Source organism: Elephantulus edwardii, unplaced genomic scaffold, assembly GCF_000299155.1.
Source record: "Elephantulus edwardii isolate Elephantulus edwardi_28Jun2011 unplaced genomic scaffold, EleEdw1.0 scaffold00158, whole genome shotgun sequence".
In the NCBI taxonomy this organism is placed as follows: Eukaryota; Metazoa; Chordata; class Mammalia; order Macroscelidea; family Macroscelididae; genus Elephantulus; species Elephantulus edwardii.
Window position 1 is genome coordinate 7,807,756 of NW_006399908.1, and position 8,905 is coordinate 7,816,660.

Sequence of the window (8,905 nt, forward strand, 5' to 3'; positions counted from 1 at the left end):
ATGTACAAAATTCTATTATTCTTTCTCTAGCCTTATTTCTGTTACCAAGTATCTACCTTCCAACAATTATGCATTCTTCATTGTTTCCAACAATAGACTCAATAATCACTCTCATTATAAACCTATCAAGTTTGGAGAAAAGAAACAGTCCCCTACTTTGCTTTCTTATATTGATGGTGTTAAGTGCCATCAAGTAGTAGACAACTCATAGCGACCCTATGAATGAAAGACCTGAACACTTGTAGAACTTCCATAATTCCTCCAAGTTCATAGAGTTTCCTGAGGCAAGCTATTTCAGAAGTGAATGCCACTCCTGCTTCCAAAGTTGTTTTAATCAGAAAGCTCCACCACACATTGTCTACCGTGGGTAACCATTCTCACATTTGAAACATTAGTGTCACAGTGTTCAGCATCACAGCAACCAGGAATTACTTCTGTACAGCATAGACTAGGAAGAAGGACTGGCCATCCATTTCTTAAATTGCGACCTCAAAAAACCCTATGAATAATAGAGGAACATGCATAGTTATAGTATTAGAGGTTCAGTTCAGATCAGAAGAAAATCAAACTGAGAAGAAACAACTGCAAACTTTAAAAAAAAATAGTTGGAACATGTAATGTATGAAGTATAAATACTGGAAAACTAGAAGTGATGAAAAATGAAATGGGACATATGATCATTGATATCCGAGCCTTAGTAAGATGAGATTAACTGGCTTTGCTCACTTTAATGAGATAATTATATGGTATACTATGCTGGAATTGAAAACAGAAGAATGATGTTCCAATCATAGTTAAAGACAATTTCAACTTCTATCTTGATGTTTAATGTCTGAAGGATAGGATATTACCCACATATACAAGAAAGACTTGTTATATGACTATTATTCAAATATATGCACCAACAGCTAGAGACAAAGAGAAGGAAATTGAAGAATTTATCAAAAATTTGCAAATCAAATTCATTTTCATGCTACAAAAATTTTTTCATGTTTGAATGATAGGATAACTTGGCTTTTAACTGTACATGTTGCTGGTCAATTTTTGCAATGTGATGTTTGGTTTGTTGTGTTTGTAAAGACATTGTTGTTTTACTTGCCTGGCTCTTTGTGAGCCATTGTCTCCTGCTATTTGCTGTCTTGTTTAAATCCTCCTCATAGTGCCAAGTGTCCGGTCCGAGGTCAAGTATCTTGCTCATTATGTTAAACGTCAGGTCTGAGGCAATCAGGCAACTCCAGACCATCAGGTTCAGTGACCGATTGGAAAATAAACTCCAAGACTCAGCCAACGAGTTGCTGGAGGTTTAAACGTCTTTTTTATTTTGGTTCTCCAGCAGATTGCAAGCTGGAGCCATACCCCAAACCCTGCAGAACCCACATACAAGTGAGCTGTCCATGAACTTGCCCACCAAGTTCTTTCAGTGCTCAGAGCACGTGTTGCACTACTCTTCTCACACTTTTGGCATGTGCGGGTGGGAATACTTAAACAGACGGTTCAGCACAGCACTGTTATGCTTGCTCAGACATGCCTGCAGTGTGGCTAAAACGGCTTATGATGTATATAACACACATTACAGGTTAGCACGAATCAGCCTGCTCGGTGTACACAACACATTGCAGCCCATAACACCCACTTACGAGAGAATTGAGGCTCTGCTCTCTAATCACAAAGTAATATAAATATATTTAAATGATCTCAAAGGGAATTGCTTCATTGAATGGTAAATAAATGCTAATATAGGATCTTCATCATAGAAGCTGGACTCTGAAGAGTAATGTGGCATCAAGATGGGAGGAAGATTGATCAATAACCTGCAGTTATGCAGATGACACACACCCTTGCTTGCTGAAAGTGAGGAGGGTTTGCAACACTTGTTGCAGAAGATCAAAGAATACAGCTTTCAATATGATTACATCTCAAAGTCAAGGAAACAAAAGTTCTTACCACAGTACTGATACATCATGATAGATGTAGAAAAGATTGAAACTGTCAATAACTTCATGTTACTTGGATCTACAATCAACTTGATACCAGGAGTCAGGAAATTAGGAGACATATTGCACTGGAAAAGTTTGCAGTCAGGGACCTCTCCAAATTATTGAGGAGTAGCGATGTCATTTTGAGGACTAAGGTGCTTCTGATTTAGGTAATGGTCTTTCTGATCACTTTCTATGTATCTGAGACCTGGACAATGACTAAGGAAGAATTGATGCCTTTGAGTTGTGGTGTTCGAGTGGAGAAGAGCAATGAACATCCCATGGACTGCCAAAAGAACAAATAAATATATCTTGAAGAAAGTAAATCCAGATTGTTCTTTGGAGATAAGAAAGAGAATGCTTCATCCCACATAATTTGGGCATGTTGCTAAGAGGGGCTGTTCCTTGGAGCAAGACATGATGCTGGGAAGTGTAGAGGGTCGATGAAGGAGAGGAAGACCCTCTGCCAGGTGGATTGACATGATGACTGCTGCAATGGGCTCTTGTGTGCCAGGCAGTGTAAGGATGGCACAGGAGAGAATAGGCTTCAGATCTTTCGTTCAAAGGGTCTCCATGAGTTGTACTCAGTTCAATGGCACCTAACAACAACAAAAACAACAAGAACAGCAATCACAATACAGGAAGCTCTGGTGGCTTAGTCTTTAGGGAGTTCTGCTGCTAACTCAAAGGTGATGCCTGTCTAGTGTTTGAATCCAACACCAGCTCTTTAGGAGAAAGATAGACAATCTCATCCCAACTAATTAAAGCTTCCAAAACCCACTGCAGGGTCAGCTTGCAGGTGGGACGGCAATGAGTTTTTTTGAGACACACTAATACACAACTAACACCCTTAGTACAAGCAGTAAGGAAATAAGGAGACACATTGCACTCGGAAAATCTGCAATTAGGAACCTTTCCAAATTATTGAGGAGTTGTGATGTCAGTTTGAGGACTAAGGTACGTCTGATTCAGGCCATGGTCTTTCCAATTACTAGCTATGCATCCAAGACCTGGAAAATGAATAAGGATGACAGAAAAACAAATGATGCCTTTGAGCTGTTGTATTGGAGAAGAGCACTGAACATTCTACAGACGGCCAAGGAAATGAATAGATATGTCTTCGAGAGGGTGCAGCCAGAGTGCTCTTTGGAGGCAAGAATGATGAGGCTTCCCCTCAAATACTTTGGACATATTGCCAGGCGGTGCTATTCCTTGGAGAAGGACATGATGTTGGGAAGCGTGGAGGATCAGCAAAGGAGAGGAAGACTCTCAAACAGGTGGATTGACCAGGTGATTGCTTCAATGGTCTTGGTGTCAGAAAGTGTGAGGATGGCACAGGATAGGACTAGGTTCAGACCTTTTGTTCATAGGATCATTATGAATTTTACTTGACTCGATGGCACCTAACAATAGCAACTAATATCTATTATCATCTATTATCATCATAATTCAGAATAAGTTTCCCCTTGCAATCACATTAGGAGACTTCAGAGCTTTTGGGTTGTTGTTGGGTTTTTTTTTTGTTTTGTTTTTTTAACCTGTACTGCATACAAATTTAAAAGATTTAACTGGAAACTTCGATCATAATAAAGATAAATGCAAGTGACATACTTTGCTTTTATTTTTTATGTTGTCATTTAATGAAATTTCCCACTTAAGATGTAAATATGGTGGATCAAATTGTTTAGCTGTCAATGCTATCATGAAAGATTGAAGATTTTCTTAGGAAATTCTTTTTGGATGCAGCTAGAATATCTTACTCTCAGTCTAGGTGCTGCTACTAAAGTATAATTATATGCCCTGTAAACCCAGGGCTATTAGCAGTTTGGATGTCAGAAACAGCTGTGGAGTGCAGAAAGAATTCTGTAGGACCCTTTTAAGGTTCAGCTGTAGGTTTCAGTGAGGAGTTGAAGGGAGCAGATTTGGGATAACCTGAAAGAATAGTTCTGATCAACCACATAATGTTTAATTATACACAGCTATTTGAGGATGGATGTGAGGCAGTAGGATCGATAATCTTTGTACATACTAAAATTCTAAACGCAATAGAATGTTTTAAAAGATTAAAATAAAATATGTAATACATGTAAATGGGATTGTTGCAATTGACACAACTGGTCACAAAATAATTTTCTTATGGAGAATATATTTGTTCTCATTAAAATAAAAACAACTCGTAGAATTTCTTTAAATATACTTTACAGTAGAGAATAGACCGTTATGTATTTCATATTTTAAGCATTTTCTTTAAATTGAGGGGATTTCTGCTGTCATATGCTGATTTATGGGCATTTCTGCGGTGAAATGTTGCCATCATGTGGCCAATTAATCTATCACATCTTCTTGTTTCCTCTGGGAAAATCCATACTTTGGGCTAGTTTTATATGGAACTGGAATGTTTAGGGACATGTATTGGTCATTATTTTAATATAATTGCAAACATTGAGACATTATTTTAAAATGTACATGAAATTATCTTTCTATGATTGTTTTACAATCAGATTATCATCTGCATCTTCTGAAGTTCTTGGAATTCCTTTCCATTCACATTATCCAAGTGGATATCATAAACCCTTTTGAAATGTTTTCTTAACAGTGCAGAAGACGTTTAAAATATTCTTTAGTAAGTCTTAAAGTCACTATAAATTACCAATAGGCCCATTTAATTGTATAAATCAGGCAAGCATTTCGAGCGCATTTCCTATTTTAAACAATAGGGGGCATTATGAGGTCATAGTTTTGGTTTTCAGGATGAAAGCAAATAGTTTATATCATGGTTAAAAATCTTAAGGTTTTTTTCTTCAAAGAAATACTTCTTTAAATTCACAAGTACACTTAGCTGTTTTTGAGAGTATTGCCAGTATCAGTCTAATTTTTTGTCCTTGGTGAATCTAATTTCTTCAAAGAGAAATATCTCTAGGCAGTCACACATTTACAAACTTATATAGAAGATTCAAATAAACCTACAGTAACTAAAAAAAAAAAATTGAAACATAGCATGGCTTTCTTCCTAAATAAATTGAGAAAGTTTCCCATTGACAAGTGTTTTAAAGTCAATATTGTTAATTAAGGCATACCTGAACACAAACATTTTAAAATGACACCCAAATTAAGATAAAAAATCATGGTACTGAAGCTTTATAATATTTATTGAAACAAATAATATTTTAAAGGATTTTTGTGAGTTAACAAAAAAGTCCTTTCAGTGTGTAGAATTTCATTTTTGTCTTCCTTAGCTGCCCTTTGACGTTTCTGCTCACCTCTCTTACTTTGGCCTTTCTTGTTTTTGCTTCGGCCTCTATGTTCTAGCATAAGTTTCAGAACGTCCTATGACATGCATTATGGCCTTTTCTTCTCCTGTCTTTGTAACTGGCCTTTGGATAACAACCTTGTTGTTTTCTTGCAACTCATTTGGTCTTTGATTGTTACTGGTAATGTATCCGATTTATTCTTGATATGGTTTTTAATTTGGGGTAGACTCCAGACTGTGTTTTGGTTTACACGATCTTGCTTTAACTGGCTTCATCTTTCGTTTTAACTTGCACTTGAGTAAAGGATGCTCTATAGTCAGGAAGCTTTGTTCAGACTGTTACTGAGTTTCTTTACTAACTTTCTTCACAGATGAAGTCAATGATTGCTCTGTCCTCAAGAGAGGATCATTTGGATAGTCACTGTTAATGTTTTTTTAAAATGTTATTTGCAATGAGTAAATCATTGTATAAAATTCTATCATTTGATCTTGAACTTCATTTCTCTCACCAAACCCACATTTGTAAATGATGAATCCTTCTTGGGTTCCAACTTTTCCATTCAGTTCCAGTCACAGATTATTATTATTATTAATGCATTTGATTACATGTTTAATCGTTTCAGATTGCAAAAGCTGGTGCAAGTCCTCAATTTCTTAATCTTTGGCTTTAGTAGTTTATGTGCTTATTTCAATAAGAGCTATATTTCTGCAGCAGCCAGATTCTACAGAGGCTTGTTTGCTGGTTCTGGTGAGGATTAGGTGGAATGTTTACTCACCATTGGATGTGAGTTAATTGTATTTGGCCTTCTATTTAAAAATGCATTTGGGGTATCAGGCCTGCAGAACCTCGGCCTGGTTTTAATTGTGTTTAGTCAAACATTCTTCTAAGTGGTATAGCACTGGTCTGTCCATTTGTTGTACAGAGGTCGTGGTTGCTGTGAAGCTGAACACTGTGACACTGATGTGCTAAATGTGATAATGGTTACCCATGGCGGACAGTTGTTTGGTGGAGCTCCCTGATTAAAACAAGCTTGGAAGCAGGAGTGGCAGCCACTTCCAAAATGGCTTACCTCCAGAAATTCTATGAATGTGAAGAAATGACAAAAGTTATACAAGTGTTCAGGTCTTTTGTTCATAGGGTCGCTGTGAGTTATCTACAACTCAAAGGCACCTAACAATAACAACAACATTAACATTAATATGGATATTATCCAATCATTCAAAGCATTGTACTTCAGCATAGGTCTTGATATATTTTTTGACTGTGACTGCAACATAATTTTTCTTAAATTTTTCATTTCTAATTAGAAAACCACCTCATATCGGGATGGGAGTGTCAGAGACAGTGTGATTGGCACAGGACAGAGCAGAGTTTAAGGCTGTTGTACATAGGGTCGCTATAAGTCGCAAGTGACTCAACGGCACATAACAACAACAATTAGAAAACCAAAAGAAAAGGACATACATGGCATTCTGAGGCTGAAGAAGATCCGATTCAAGTCATGATTTGCAATATTGAAGGATCGTCTGTGCAAAAATACCACTTGTTTTACTTTATAAGTACCTTACCACTAGGTAACAGAGCTCACTCATGCTCTTAGGAGTAAGACAATGACGATAACAAAAAACCCAAGCTAAACCAAAATCACCAAAAAGAAACCAAACCAAACCAACTCATTGCTCTCAAGTTGAAACCCATTTTTGCAGGTTTCCTGAGACAGTAAATTGTGTAGGAGGACATTGCTCATTTTTCTCTAGCTGGATTTGAACTGCCAAAGAAAGAGCTGTCAGCTTTGGGGTAGCAGTGCTACTCCCTCTGGACTATGACAAAACGTATAAGATAACAATGAAAAATCAGACAGAAATAGATTCTAATTCTAGTTGAGCCACTAATTAGCTATGTGTGAGTTACTTAAGATCTCTGAATTCATCAGAGAAAATTGGGATACATATATTATTTGCCTTATTTTAATTGTTGTGCAGCTAAAATCATACACCATTTACAAAGTATTTGCCAGAGCCTTAGGCAACTGTGTTCAGTAAGTAGTAGAGGCTTATCATCATTTTAATATTAACAACCAATTTATTGAAGTAATTCTGTTTTACCGAACTTGTGCTTTCCTTTTTTTGAGGCAGGCCCTGAATACAATATTCAGAGATGATGTTAAAAGTCTTAAATTTTTAGCACTCTCCTTTGATAAAGAAACAGAATGATAACAAAGCAGCCACTTATTTTAAACAGCATTTTTGTGGGGATTAATTTCGTTTTGTTTTGTTTTTACACTTAGGCAAACTAAAACAGCTTGAAATCTTTAGTGTTTTTAAAATCTTCAAGTTATTTTCCTTTTCTCAGTGTAAAAGTTAATTTAATGAAAATGCAAACACAAATGAATAACTGTCTTGGAATAAGACATAACAATTTATTTTTAAGTCTTGGGAGCTTGTTAAAAATGCTGAAAACAACTATCAGAAATCATCTCACCCCAGTAACAATAACAAAATTCAACAGAGCAGTAAATGACAAATACTGGTGAGGATGTGGAGAAACTGGAACCCTTATTCACTGTTGGGGGGAGTTTAAAATGGTGCAACCACTGTGGAAGGCAGTATGGCACTTTCTCAAAGAGTTGGAAATAGAAATACCATTTGACCCAGCAATTCCACTAGTAGTAATATATCCTAAAGAAACCAGAACTGCCACCCAAGCAGATGTATGCACACCCATGTTAATTGCTGCATTGTTCACAATAGCAAAGAATTGGAAACAACCTAAATGCTCATCAACAATCAAATGGATAGAGAAGCTGTGGTAAATTCACCACTGAAAATCAAGGAACTAATGAAATATTATACAAAATGGGTGACCCTGGAGGACATTATGCTGAGTGAAATATCTCAGTCACAGAAGGACAAATACTGTATAACGCCACTGTTATAAAACAGGAATGACATTGGATTTGGGTGGAAACTAAGAAAAGTGAGGATAAATGATGTAGACTGCATAGAAACAGATGAGGGAAAGAACTGCTTAAAAGGAATACAAGACTATTATTTGTATGATAGCAGTCCAGAATAAGAACTGCATAGTAAAGTGGACTGAGGTGGGGTTGGGGAATAGTACGAAAGAAGTTGTTGGGGTTTTTGTTTATTTGTTTGTTTGTTTTTTTCAAAGAGAAAAGTGAACTGGGGCAGGCAGAGAGAAAAATGTGCAACAATGAATGAATGTAAATCCAAGTACTCCATAAACTTTCATTAAAATCTCAATAAAAAATCCTGTGCATTCTTTCATGTAAATAAGAAATTTGAAAGATATAAGTGATGGCAAGTTATTGATGTTATGTGATAAAGAACTCATTCTAATAAATGAGAAATGATTTTATTAGCCTGTAATAGGGAACTCGTGTCAAAGTTGAGTCTTACGTAATGACTGAGGAGCTCTGGTGGCATGACGTGTAATGTGTTTTGCTGTTAAACAGAACTTCGATTCTTGCCTAGAGGAAGATTGTTAGTGTCCTCCAATGTTTCTTTTGCTTAAAGTTCTCTGCCTTTAGAAGTTTGCTTTGAGTAAGAATCGGCTCAAAATACTAGGTTTAGTTTTCATTTAAATGATATGCTAAAGTCAAATCCTCCATAACCTGGTTGTCAAGGTTTAAAATGATTCATGGTGGTTTACTCTGTG